Source organism: Pseudophryne corroboree, chromosome 5, assembly GCF_028390025.1.
Source record: "Pseudophryne corroboree isolate aPseCor3 chromosome 5, aPseCor3.hap2, whole genome shotgun sequence".
Lineage (NCBI taxonomy): Eukaryota > Metazoa > Chordata > Amphibia > Anura > Myobatrachidae > Pseudophryne > Pseudophryne corroboree.
The window spans coordinates 629,275,307-629,290,237 of record NC_086448.1 but is presented as its reverse complement, the minus strand read 5'-3'; the positions used below and the strand labels follow the sequence as shown (position 1 = coordinate 629,290,237).

Below are 14,931 nucleotides of genomic sequence, written 5' to 3'. Positions count from 1 at the left end.
ACGGACGCTCACCAACGGACACGGACGCTGAGCGACTTCCACGTGTATGCAGACGCCAAGGCCTGCAACTCGGTCTGAGCGGGTTTATCTCCAGTGTACACAACCGCAGCGTCTAAGCTGCGACCGAGTACCCTCGTGGTAGCGTCTGAGCCGGAAGTGGTCATTCAGTTCATGAAACGAGAAACCCGTGGGAACTGGCCATGAACTCGGAGTAGGGACGGCCAGGAGAGCGTCTGAATCCCCCTGTTGACTTAAACTCCCAGGATCGCGGCCTCTACCTAGTCCTGGCGCCTATGATCCCCGGAGCGGAGCGCTGTCGCACTCTAGATGTTTGGCGCGTCAACGCACTGTTTGTATTCTCCACCAAAATCAGTGTAGCCGTGTCCTGACCCCTCTAGTAAGAGGAAGTCCATAGACTCACCATCTCCTCATGCTCCCCCAGCCTGTTTACGTCTGCTGGACCTGCTAGAACATCCGACACAGACGCGCGTCGAGACAGCACTGATACCCGAAGGTAAGCGTTGTTGCGACCCGGTGGGGAGTTGTTGGAGAGACTCTTTCTAGAATGCGTTTAAGACGCTGTTAAGTCGCTCAAAAAAAAAAAACAATATAGTAAGTCTATAAAAATAATAAAAGCTTGAGGCTGCTCTCACAGCAGCCCTTGTGACCATGCGGCTTCCTGCCGCACCAAGCAAAAAACTGATCTGACTGAGTCAGTGGGCGGGACTATATGGTGAAGGCCCCCGATGCATCCTGGGAGGCCAGAAAGCTCGTGACCGTGTTGGTGCCATTTTCGCTGTCGCTCGACAATATCCCAATGTTATCCTGTGGATAATCTTGTGGACCCAGCCAGAGAAATGAGGGATTTTGTGGAAACCAAATCACGGTCAGGTAGACAAACAGAAATTTCAGCCACAACTGCCAGGAAAATTGTTCGGGATGCAAAGAAAAATCCACAAATAACTTCAGCTGAAATACAGGATTCTCTGAAAAAGTGGTGTGGTTGTTTCAAGATGCACAATAAGGAGGCATTTGAAGAAAAATGCCACAAAGCATCCCGCTTACAATACTTTAAACAGCACAGAGACAAGCCTCAAAACTTCTGGAACGAAGTCATTTGGAGTGATGAGACCAAAATTAAAAAATTTTGGCCACAACCATAAACGTTACATTTGGAGAGGAGTCAACAAGGCCTATGATGAAAGACGGAGGTGGATCGTTGATGTTTTGGGGATGTGTGAGCTACGAAGGCACTGAAAAATTGGTCAAAATTGATGGCAAGATGAATGCAGCATGTTGTTATCAGTAAATACTTGAGGGAAATTTCCACTCATCAGCCCGGAAGTTGCGCATGGGACGTACTTGGACGTTTCAACATGACAATGATCTGAAACACAAGGCCAAGTCGACCTGTCATTGGCTACAGCAGAATAAAGTGAAGGTTCTGGAATGGCCATCTCAGTCTCCTGACCTCAATAACATTGAGCCACTATGGGGAGATCTCAAACTTGCAGTTCATGCAAGACAGCCCAAGAATTTACAGGAACTGAAGGCTTTTTGCCAAGAAGAATGGGCAGCTTTACCATCTGAGAAAATAAAGAGCCTCATCCACAACTACCACAAAAGACTTCAAGCTGTCATTGATGTTCAATGGGCAATACACGGTATTAAGAAGTGGGGTATGTAAACTTTTGATCAGGGTCATTTGGGTAGTTTCTGTTGTCATTATGATTTAAAAAGAGTGAACACAGTTGTTTGACAATAAATGGCTTCACCCAACCACTAACCATGAGTGAAAGAAAAGTTTGTGAGTTATCATTCATAGTCTCTGACAAATGGCCAGAAAATCACACACACACACACACACACATACATACATACATACATACACATATGGGAAAATGTTATAATGACATTGAAACGTTGATAGCACAGACTCCGTGTATGCCTCGATTTTTTCCGTGCCGTGAGTACCGCCGATTCCAACCACATATATATATATATATATATATATATACACACACACACACACACACACATACATATATACACACTTCTCAAAAAAATAAAGGGAACACTAAAATAACACATCCTAGATCTGAATGAATTAAATATTCTTATTAAATACTTTGTTCTTTACATAGTTGAATGTGCTGACAACAAAATCACACAAAAATTATCAATGGAAATCAAATTTATTAGCCCATGGAGGTCTGGATTTGGAGTCACACTCAAAATTAAAGTGGAAAAACACACTACAGGCTGATCCAACTTTGATGTAATGTCCTTAAAACAAGTCAAAATGAGGCTCAGTAGTGTGTGTGGCCTCCACGTGTCTGTATGACCTCCCTACAATGCCTGGGCATGACCCTGATGAGATGGCGGATGGTCTCCTGAGGTATCTCCTCCCAGACCTGGATTAAAGCATCCGCCAACTCCTGGACAGTCTGTGGTGCAATGTGGCGTTGGTGGATGGAGCGAGACATGATGTCCCAGATGTGCTCAATTGGATTCAGGTCTGGGGAACGGGCGGGCCAGTCCATAGCATCAATGCCTTCATCTTGCAGAAACTGCTGACACACTCCAGCCACATGAGGTCTAGCACTGTTTTGCATTAGGAGGAACCCAGGGCCAACTGCACCAGCATATGGTCTCACAAGGGGTCTGAGGATCTCATCTAGGTACCTAATGGCAGTCAGGCTACCTCATGGAGGGCTGTGCGACCCCCCAAAGAAATGCCACCCCACACCATTACTGACCTACTGCCAAACCGGTCATGCTGGAGGATGTTGCAGGCAGCAGAACGTTCTCCTTGGCGTCTCCAGACTCTGTCACGTCTGTCACATGTGCTCAGTGAGAACCTGCTTTCATCTGTGAAGAACACAGGGCGCCAGTGGCGAATTTGCCAATCTTGGTGTTCTCTGGCAAATGCCAAACTTCCTGCACGGTGTTGGGCTGTAAGCACAACCCCCACCTGTGGACGTCGGGCCCTCATACCACCCTCATGGAGTCTGTTTCTGATTATTTGAGTAGACACATGCACATTTGTGGCTTGCTGGAGGTCATTTTGCAGGGCTCTTGCAGTGCTCCTCCTGTTCCTCCTTGCACAAAGACGGAGGTAGCGGTCCTGCTGCTGGGTTGTTGCCCTCCTACGGCCTTCCTCCACGTCTCCTGATGTACTGGCCTATCTCCTGGTAGCGCCGCCATGCTCTGGACACTATGCTGACAGACGCAGCAAACCTTCTTGCCACAGCTCGCATTGATGTGCCATCCTGGATGAGCTGCACTACCTGAGCCACTTGTGTGGGTTGTAGACTCCGTCTCATGCTACCACTAGAGTGAAAGCACCGCCAGCTTTCAAAAGTGACCAAAACATCAGCCAGAAAGCATAGGCGCTGAGAAGTGGTCTGTGGTCACCACCTGCAGAACAACTCCTTTATTGGGGGTGTCTTGCTAATTGCCTATAATTTCCACCTGTTGTCTATTCCATTTGCACAACAGCATGTGAAATTGATTGTCAATCAGTGTTGCTTCCTAAGTGGACAGTTTGATTTTTTTATTTCACAGAAGTGTGATTGACTTGGAGTTACATTGTGTTGTTTAAGTGTTCCCTTTATTTTTTTGAGCAGTGTATATATATATATAATATATATATATATATATATATATATATATATATATATATATAAACAGAAAGTAGTCGCGCAATCCAACAAAAAGTCTTTGAAGTATATGTCAGTCCATATGTATTATTGCAGCAATCCTCCTTTAGGAGTAAACCCGTACTCCTCAGCACATGTGGAAAAGAGAATAATGGAGGGCGCAATGGTGAGTATAAAATCACAAGTAGTTTACTAGCATCATAATCACTCACGTACATTCAAAGTAAAAAATAACCAGCGCGATGTCGATCATCAGTGGAGCCTCCGGATACCCGCACCGATGAACCCCATCGCTCTCCGGATACCAACAGCCGCTAAATCCTTCTAGCCGCACGGACTCAAATCACGGACCACACGCGCCAACACTTCAGACGCTGGATCCAAGTACCTCGTCCTGCTGGCCACGCCCAACGCGTTTCGTCACAAGACTTCGTCAGGGGGTGTGGCTAACAATGATGTCCCATACAATTTATAGCACAGCAGCATAATTGATTTTAAGCAGCACAAACAGTTAAAATACATCTGCACATTGAAAAATTAACATCAAAAAGCAACCTATAAAACTTTTTAAAACGCGTATGTGATACAAGATAACAACAATAAAAATATAGTTAAAAATACATAAAAATTACATACAAATAGCTGAGATAAGATGATGCTAATTAAGCATATATACCAATTAAACATTTGGCTTCACCTAACGGATATGCCCTACCTCTCTACATGATTTCTAATTCGACCTTATATGGAAAACTAAGTATTAGATAATAACTTATGCTCGCAGTATTAATTACTGTCCGATTAGACATTCATTAGGCTATACTACTAGTAAACCAAAACAATCAGATTAATTGCTGAATTAAAGCATCTCTAGCAATTTTTCTTTTAAGGCAATTGAGCATGTAAAATTAGATGATAGGGGAGGTGATGTCTCTAAATTATTAGGAAAAAGAGAAATGTATTGGATACATACACTCAATACCATTAGCCCTTATGGGCTGAATGAAAATTATGACATTACCCCTTTTCTGCATTAAAAACTCGTTGCGGCGACATTATTGACTCTGACGCATTGTAGTCGGGCCATTGGCTCCTTTGTGTTTGTGTTCATAATAGTGTCAAAGCAATAAGGATGGAGATGCTTTAATTCAGCAATTAATCTGATTGTTTTGGTTTACTAGTAGTATAGCCTAATGAATGTCTAATCGGACAGTAATTAATACTGCGAGCATAAGTTATTATCTAATACTTAGTTTTCCATATAAGGTCGAATTAGAAATCATGTAGAGAGGTAGGGCATATCCGTTAGGTGAAGCCAAATGTTTAATTGGTATATATGCTTAATTAGCATCATCTTATCTCAGCTATTTGTATGTAATTTTTATGTATTTTTAACTATATATATTTTTATTGTTGTTATCTTGTATCACATACGCGTTTTAAAAAGTTTTATAGGTTGCTTTTTGATGTTAATTTTTCAATGTGCAGATGTATTTTAACTGTTTGTGCTGCTTAAAATCAATTATGCTGCTGTGCTATAAATTGTATGGGACATCATTGTTAGCCACACCCCCTGACGAAGTCTTGTGACGAAACGCGTTGGGCGTGGCCAGCAGGACGAGGTACTTGGATCCAGCGTCTGAAGTGTTGGCGCGTGTGGTCCGTGATTTGAGTCCGTGCGGCTAGAAGGATTTAGCGGCTGTTGGTATCCGGAGAGCGACGGGGTTCATCGGTGCGGGTATCCGGAGGCTCCACTGATGATCGACGTCGCGCTGGTTATTTTTTACTTTGAATGTACGTGAGTGATTATGATGCTAGTAAACTACTTGTGATTTTATACTCACCATTGCGCCCTCCATTATTCTCTTCTCTCTCTCTCTATATATATATATATATATATATATATATATATATATATATATATATACATACATACATACAGTGGGGTTTGAAAGTTTGGGCACCCCAGGTAAAAATTCATTTTAATGTGCAAAAAGAAGCCGAGGAATGATGGAAAAATCTACAAAAGGCATCAAATTACAGATTAGACATTCTTATAACATGTCAAAAAAAGTTTGATTTTATTTCCATCATTTACACTTTCAAAAGAACAGAAAACAAAAAATGGCGTCTGCAAAAGTTTGGGCACCCTGCAGAGTTAATACCTTGTACTGCCCCCTTTGGACAGCTGAGACCTGGCAGTGTCATGGATTGTTCTCAATCATCGTCTGGAAAGACCAGGTGATGTCAATCTCAAAGGTTTTAAAAGCTCAGACTCATCTGACCTTGCTCCAACAATCAGCACCATGGGTTCCTCTAAGCCAGGCATTCCCAACCACGGTCCTCAAGGCACACTAACAGTGCAGGCTTTAGTGATATCCAGGCTTCAGCACAGGTGACTTAATTAGTAGCTCAGTTATTTTGATTTAACCATCTGTGCTGCAGCCTGGATATCACTAAAACCTGCACTGTTGGTGTGCCTTGAGGACCGTGGTTGGGAATGCCTGCTCTAAGCAGTTGTGTAGAACACTGAAACTGAGAATAGTTGATGCTCACAAAGCAGGAGAAGGCTATAAGAAGATAGCAAAGCGTTATCAGATGCCCATATCCTCTGTTCGGAATGTAATTAAGAAATGGCAGTCATCAGGAACAGTGGAAGTTAAAGCAAGATCTGGAAGACCAAGAAAATATCAGACAGAACAGCTCGCAGGATTGTGAGAAAAGCAAGTCAAAATCCACGTTTGACTGCACGATCCCTCCAGGAAGATCTGGCAGACACTGGAGTTGTGGTACACTATTCCACTATAAAGAGATACTTGTACAAATATGGTCTTCATGGAAGAGTCATCAGAAGAAAACCTCTTCTACGTCCTCACCACAAAAATCAGCGTTTGAAGCTTGCAAATGAACATATAGACAAGCCTGATGCATTTTGGAATAAAGTTCTGTGGACCGATGAGGTTAAAATAGAACTTTTTGGCCGGAATGAGCAAAAGTACGTTTGGAGAAGGAAGGGCACAGAATTTAATGAAAAGAACCTCTGTCCAACTGTTAAGCATGGGGGTGGATCAATCATGCTTTGGGGTTGTATTGTAGCCAGTGGCACAGGGAACATTTCACGAGTAGAAGGAAAAATGGATTCAATAAGATTCCAGCCAATTTTGGATGCTAACTTGATGCCATCTGTGAAAAAGCTGAAGTTAAAGAGAGGCTGGCTTCTACAAATAGATAATGATCCTAAACACACCTCAAAATCCACGGTGGATTACATCAAGAGGCATAAACTGAAGGTTTTGCCATGGCCTTGACAATCTCCTGACCTCAACATAATCGAAAATCTATGGATAGACCTTAAAAGGGGTGGTCTTCTGTTTGCCGGCGGTCGGGCTCCCGGCGCTCAGTATACCGGCGCCGGGAGCCCGACAGCCGGCATACCGACAATTATTTTCCCTCGTGGGGGTCCACGACCCCCATAGAGGGAGAATAAAATAGTGTGGCGCGCGTAGCGCGCCACCGTGCCCGTAGCGTGGCGAGCGCAGCGAGCCCGCAAGGGGCTCATTTGCGCTCGCCAAGCTGTCGGTAAGCCGGCGGTCGGGCTCCCGGCGCCGGGATGCTGGTCGCCGGGAGCCCGACCGCCGGCCACCCGTAGTGAACCCCTTAAAAGAGCAGTGCATCACAGACAGCCCAAGAATCTCAAATAACTGGAAGACTTTTGTAAGGAAGAATGGGCGAAGATACCTCAAACAAGAATGTAAAGACTTTTGGCTGGCTACAAAAAGCGTTTACAAGCTGTGATACTTGCCAAAGGGGGCAGTACAAGGTATTAACTCTGCAGGGTGCCCAAAACTTTTGCAGACGCCATTTTTTGTTTTCTGCTCTTTTGAAAGTGTAAATGATGGAAATAAAAACAAACTTTGTTTTGACATTTTATAAGAATGTTTAATCTGTAATTTGATGCCTTTTGGAGATTTTTCCATCTTTCCTTGGCTTCTTTTTGCACATTAAAATACATTTTTACCTGGGGTGCCCAAACTTTCAAACCCCACTGTATATCGTGTATCAAATGTACTCAACAATTTATTGTGTGTTGGCTACACGAGCGATACATCATCCAGTGTGTACCCAGCATAAGGCGGTGGTTCTCAACTTTAACCCTTAAATAGCCCCTACAGGTCATGTTTTATGGATTGCCTTAATCAAGTACAGAGGAGCAGGTCATGTTTTATGGATTGCTTTAATCAAGTACAGAGGAGTTTATTTATTTTACTGCGTCAGTAATTACCCCATCTGCTTCCAAATAGAAATGCTCAAAACACCTGCTGGGGATACTTGCGGATTGGAGTAGAGCAGGGGTTCTCAAACTCGGTCCTCAGGACCCCACACAGTGCATGTTTTGCAGGTAACCCAGCAGGTGCACAGGTGTATGAATTACTCACTGACACTTTTTAAAAGGTCCACAGGTGGAGCTAATTATTTCACTTGTGATTTTGTGAGGAGACCTGCAAAACATGCACTGTGTGGGGTCCTGAGGACCGAGTTTGAGAACCTGTGGAGTAGAGAACCACTGCTCTAAGGGTATGATCACCTAGCCACACCAAGTATTTTAGTAATTAAACTAAATTATATTATAGCATCCCACCCTTCATTCTGTGCCACTCCCTTCACACTGTGCCTTTCAACCTCCCCCCTTTACTCTGTGCCTCTCAGCCTCCCACCCTCCCCTATGTGCCTCTCAGCCTTCCCCATTTACTGTTCCTCTCAGTCTCCCACCCTTCACTATGTGCTCCTTTCACACTATGGGGTATATGCAATTGCGGTCGAATTCCCGAAAATGTCGAAAAACTGGACTTTTTCGCCCCAAAAAATTTTTTTCGACAATGCAATACAGTACTTTTCGTCAAAAAAACGGACTTTTAAAATTTGAGTTTTTGAAATTCGACATTTGACAAATTCAACATTTCTGCAATGGTACAAATGCGGCTTTTCGACAAAAGTATATTCAATTGAAGAATGTAAATTCGACAACAGTGCTTTTCGTCAGTAAATTCGTCATTTTCAATCTGCCTCACTTTGCTGGCGGAATGTAATAAAAAATTTTGAAAACATGTTTTTTTTGTGTTTTTTTTTATTGCTAATAGCATATCTATTTATATTAGAAGGGATTAGGTACTTGGTTTGTCTATTTAGGAGGCACAAGTATTATTTATATATTTTTTAAAATATATATATATATATATATATATATATATATATATATATATATATATATATATATATATATATATATATATATTTTATTTATTTTTTAAATGGAATGGGTTAAAAACCCGAAAAAAAATAGCGTGGGGTCCCCCCTCCTAAGCATAACCAGCCTCGGGCTCTTTGAGCCGGTCCTGGTTGCAAAAATACGGGGGAAAAAATGACAGGGGATACCCCGTATTTTAACAACCAGCATCGGGCTCTGCGCCTGGTCCTGGTGCAAAAAATATGGGGGACAAAAAGAGTAGGGGTCCCCCGTATTTTTTGTACGAGCACCGGGCTCCACTAGCTGGACAGATAATGCCACAGCCGGGGGACACTTTTATACCGCTCCCTGCGGCCGTGGCATTAAAATACCCAACTAGTCACCCCTGGCCGGGGTACCCTGGAGGAGTGGGGACCCCTTCAATCAAGGGGTCCCCCCCCCAGCCACCCAAGGAGAACCACAAGTACCAGCATGCGGGGGGGGAAACAGGCCCGCTGGTGCCTGTAGTTCTACTGCAAAAAAAAATACCCAAATAAAAACAGGACACGCACACCGTGAAAATACAACTTTATTTCACACATGCCGACACATACATACTTACCTATGTTGACACGCCGACTGCCACGTCTCCAATGTCGACGAATCCGGGGTACCTGAAAATAAACTTATACTCACCTAAATCCAGTGTCCTGTGATATTTGTAATCCACGTACTTTGCAAAACAAAAAAACGCATACCCGATCCACACGGACTGAAAGGGGTCCCATGTTTACACATGGGACCCCTTTCCCCGAATGCAGAGACCCCCCGTGACTCCTGTCACAGAAGGTCCCTTCAGCCAATCAGGGAGCGCCACGTCGTCGTTTCCCCCCTGCATGCTGGTACTTGTGGTTCTCCAAGTACCAGCTTGCGGGGGAGGCTTGCTGGGACTTGTAGTTCTTCTGCAAAAAAACAATATTCTTTCATTTTTACACATGGCTATCAGCCCCCCATCTGCAGCCCTTGGATGGGGGGGGGGCAGCCTCGGGCTTCACCCCTGGCCCTTGGGTGGCTAGGCGGGGGGGGGGGGGGGACACCTTGATTGAAGGGGTCCCCACTCCTCCAGGGTACCCTAGCCAGGGGTGACTAGTTGGGTATTTAATGCCACGGCCGCAGGGAGCGGTATAAAAGTGTCCCCCGGCTGTGGCATTATCTGTTTAGCTAGTGGAGCCCGGTGCTGGTACAAAAAATACGGGGGACCCCTACTCTTTTTGTCCCCTGTATTTTTTGCACCAGGACCAGGCGCAGAGCCCGGTGCTGGTTGTTAAAATACGGGGGATCCCCTGTCATTTTTTCCCCGTATTTTTGCAACCAGGACCGGCTCAAAGAGCCCGAGGCTGGTTATGCTTAGGAGGGGGGACACCACGCAATTTTTTTTCGGGTTTTTTTACCGTTTTTTGTACCATCTGAAAAGGTCGATTCAAAATCCGTCAATTGGTCCGTTTTTCGACAGCGGAACTGTCGAATCCGTTTTTTTATTGAATATGTTGAATTCCGGCACCCGCCGGCCGGAATTCGACGGTCGAATTGTGTCAAATTTAAAAACGGGCGAAAAATTGCCGCAATTCGCCCGGAATTGCATATACCCCAATGCCTTTCAGCCTCCCTTCACTCTGTGCCTCTCAGCATCCACCCTTCACTCTGTGCCTCTCAGCCTCCCACCCTTCACTCTGTGCCTCTCAGCCTCCCCATTTACCGTTACTCTCAGTCTCCCACCCTTCACTATGTGTCCCCTCCACACTATGCCTTTTAGCCTCGCCCTTCACTCTGTGCCTCTCAGCCTCCCACCCTATACTCTGTGCCTCATAGCCTCTCCCTTCACCCTGTGCCTTCAACCTCCCCTTCACTCTTCGCTTCTCAGCCTCACCCCTTCACTCTGTGCTTCTCAGCCTCACCCCTTCACTCTGCGCTTCTCAGCCTCACCCCTTCACTCTGCGCTTCTCAGCCTCACCCCTTCACTCTGCGCTTCTCAGCCTCACCCCTTCACTCTGCACTTCTCAGCCTCACCCCTTCACACTGTGCCTCTCAGCCTCACCACTTCACTGTGTCTATCAGCCTGCCCCCCTCCCCCCCCCGTTCATTCTGTGTCTCTCAGCCTGCTCCCCCACCCCTTCCTTCATTCTGTATTTCCCAGCTCCCCCCACCCCCAATCACTGGCAGCCTCCCACAACTGCACTGCAAGAAGAACAGAGGAGGCAGCGGGAGTCAGACAGACCGGCCAGGGAGCCAGCATAGCAATCCGCCTCCCGGCAGCCTCCTCCTCTCCTTCAATGCCTCTTTCATGCATGTGGTAAAGGGGAGAATCTGCCCCCTCGCCTCCAGTGATCCGCCGCCACTGGCATGAAATACACTCGGTGTGAACACGGGGGTGCTATATGCAAGATGTGATCGCTGAAGGGAGATCTGCAGTGCGGAGGGAATGTGGGGGGGTTGGGGAGTGCTGACTGTTGTGCGGGGCGGGAATATGCCGGGTGCTATTGGGGGATGGGAGTAGGATCAGAGAGAGGAGCACACAGCAGTGGCACAGAGCACGAGCCGGGCTATCACCAGCACGCAGCTTACTTGAACATAGCAGACGGGTATAGTGCTGGCTGATAATGCTCCGGCAATCGCTTCATCCCCATTTCATGTCTCGTCTGAAGGAAGAGGAGCTTAGCTAAGTACTGTAATACTAGAGGAAGCCATTCATTCATCGGAGACGGCCATAAGCAGCTGCCTAAAGCTGCCTAATGGTGGCGCCGGCCCTGCACATGGTGAGTACAGTCTGGCTTTACCTAGGAATGACTGGCCTAATAATATACACAACCATTCATTAGGAACACAGTATGATAGCTAAAATTAGATAAATAAATAGTGCATTGCATGCTACTGTAGATCCCTGGTCCATCATTTGATCTATGGAACCTTTTTTTATATATGCTGTAAGATCTTTCTCTACAGAAACTAATGATCCACAATAAATGGGCCTGCAGCAGATGGCACTGTAATGACTCAGAGTGACTCATTTTATGTCACTGCGACTGGGCATCGGGCCGCCACTCCGTGCGAGTAACAGAGCAACTTGTGGATACAATCTGGCCAGAAGAGGAGGAGGGGCCTCTCCCCTTGTTTCTCCCCGACTGGCTCGTGTATTCCTCACAAAGGCAGTACTTGCCACCAGGGATCGGACATCATTATCTCATGACCATCCACATGTATTACTTGTCCACACTCAAAATTACGGGACTTTATCCAGGCTTCATCCACTCTGTGGAATGCTCTCACATGCACAATAAGTCTCACCTCTAGTCTCCAAACCGTCCAACGTTCCCTGAAAAATCACCTCTTCAGACAAGCCTATCAAATTCCAGACCCACCCACATAACCTTCGGTGCTTCTCTATCTAATTACATCCTCTCTGTACAGTATACATAACATCACATATCTTGTCTTTCTTTACTCTCACACCCTCCTGACCCTTGGCCAACATCGCTGGGTGATCATATTATACAACCCATTAAGAACCTAGCAATCTGGTGGACCATTATGCAATAGGTAGCATCTATCCTTGTGTATCAATGCCTATTTCCCTATAGATAGTATACTTGCGAGCAGGGCCTTCCTACCTCTATGTCTGACTGTTTTTACACAGTTTTGTTCTATTACTGTTGTTGTAATTGTAAAGCACAACAGAATATGCTGCGCTATATAAGAAACTGTTAATAAATAAATAAATAAATCCCAGGCGATAAGGAGTAGGTTCAAGTAAGCAAATTGCAAAATAGGTTATATAAAATATATATTACCCTCTCCCTGTCCACCACTGCCGAATATGCCGTAGCATATTGTGAACTTGGAGTGGGGCGGAACATGGGGGCCTAAAGCCTATTTTTGCACCTGGGCCCACTACTTACATGTGCCACCATTGCCTTCCACTGCTGTTGGGCCCACTAAGTTCTAATTATGCCTCTGACCCTACTTTATTTTTTATTTTTTTGAATATGATGTACTATGATCCATTGCTAGATATCATATCTTTTCCATGGGAGTTATCTCTCAATTAATTAGAACTAGCTGAGCATCATCATTATCTAGGCATTACTGAGTATCAAGTTACTGTACACTTTAAACATTATTGAAGATTTTTTTTTTATTAAACTGGTAGAGGTTTCCTATTATAGTGATTACAATTTAGATTTCTAAACAATTTCCACAAGAAAGTCTACTAATAATACAGATCAGCGACAGACCAAAACATCCAAGTTCAGTGTCAGGTGCAGAGTCTTTGTATGCAAACAGAACATCCTTTGCGTCAAGAAGATTATCAGTAGAAAAGCTATTTTGTCTAGTCAAGAGAACTATAGACTAAATCAGATTTTTCCACTGCTGGGTTAGGTTACTTATAAGCGAACGATGCAGACAGAGATAACCTTTACACATCTATGGCACAAACGGTAACTAAATATATTCAGGCTTCTGTAACAGTTACAGAATATAAATTGACATAATAACCTTCTGTGATGGGGAGAGTCTATTAAATGCAAGCAACCTTCCTGTAAAGATGTAGTCCAAGGATGCGTGTCATCCAAGGACAGAATGATCACGTTCAGCAGATTATCACAAACTCACAACAATGACTGAAACGGTTTTGCTTTTTACAAACATACACTGTTTCCATCACAGCTTTAATTCAGTGTAGCACTGAGAAATAGTTTTATGTTTTAAGTGATTTTGGACAGTTTACTAAAGAATACTTAATGCAACCAATTTGTACTGTATATACTAAAGATGTACACCAACCCCCGTGTTTTGTTTTTGCCAAAACCACCCTCTGTGTAGTGGTTTTGGCAAAATCATCCTCACTGACTTTGGTTTTGGATTTAAAAAAAAAAAAGGAAGCTAAAACAGCTTAAATCGTGTTTGATTGTATTAACTTAAATGATTATGCTAGTAATCTAAATATGATTAATTTAATTGATTATTTTAGAAAATGAAATACAATTAAAAGGAAAATCACAACTATCTTTTTTTGCAGCCACTGAGAAAAAAGCCACAAAAGAATATGTTAATAGCTAAGAAGGATTCCTGATAAGGGTTGAAAAAGAAGCCAAGAAAATTAATACTTACACTGCAGAGATAAGGGCCATGCTGACGGGGAGATTTCCCCAGATATGTGTGCTGAGCGGTCTAGCACAGACCTCTCAGCACACATTCCCCCCCCCCCACTCAGCACAGCGCGATGTGCTGAGCAAGAAGGGGGGGGTGAGACACGGGGGGCCTGCTAGATTGTGACTGCGTACGGGATCGCGCATCGCTGTCGCCGGCACCCCTACACATGGAACCATGTTCAGCTAATTTCTAGCTATCTAGTCAGATTGCTTAGAAATTAGCTGAACATCGCTCCGTGTGTACCCCCCTTTGCAAACTCCAAATCGGCCCATCTTGCACTAACAGATATTGGGAGGCTGACCTGCTGGCCATACTACCCCCCTCCTTCCCTCCTAATTGTGTAACATACCCCTATACAGTACATTGATGATGTCCACCAGAGAGACTCAGTATGAGAGACAATAACATCTTATTCCTCTAAAATCTAGTCCACAAGTGGTACAAGATAGAATTGTCTACCCACCCACCGTTATATTGTATATTTGTTTATAAAGGACATGCATAGTTTGGCTCTCCAAAGACAGGGACTGTCACTTTTGTGGCGAAGTGCTTGGTTTGTTTAGGCCCCCACAAAACAATTTTTAATGAGGATGTGGATGATGAGGGTATTGGCAGTGGAATTTTCATGCGCTGGTCCAGAGGCAGTTGGTGAGGGTTTTGGCAGTAGAGATTGCATGTGCTGGTCCAAACTGCTGGTAGCCGATACTGGACTGCTTGTAATTCTTTAACAGGATTTTTTTTCAGAGTTTGATAAATAACTTGCATGAACTCGCTGTAAATGATGTCACAGGAGTTGCCTAGATTGTTACCATCTCTGCCTCTACTAACATTGGCCTC

At 44.4% G+C, this 14,931-nt stretch overlaps 1 protein-coding gene across 1 annotated transcript in view; it reads right to left on the bottom strand.

Moving 5' to 3' along the window:
* Window positions 1–14,931, bottom strand: part of GREB1L (GREB1 like retinoic acid receptor coactivator) — a 331,061-nt gene that overhangs the window by 139,537 nt on the left and 176,593 nt on the right. The window lies entirely within an intron of this gene.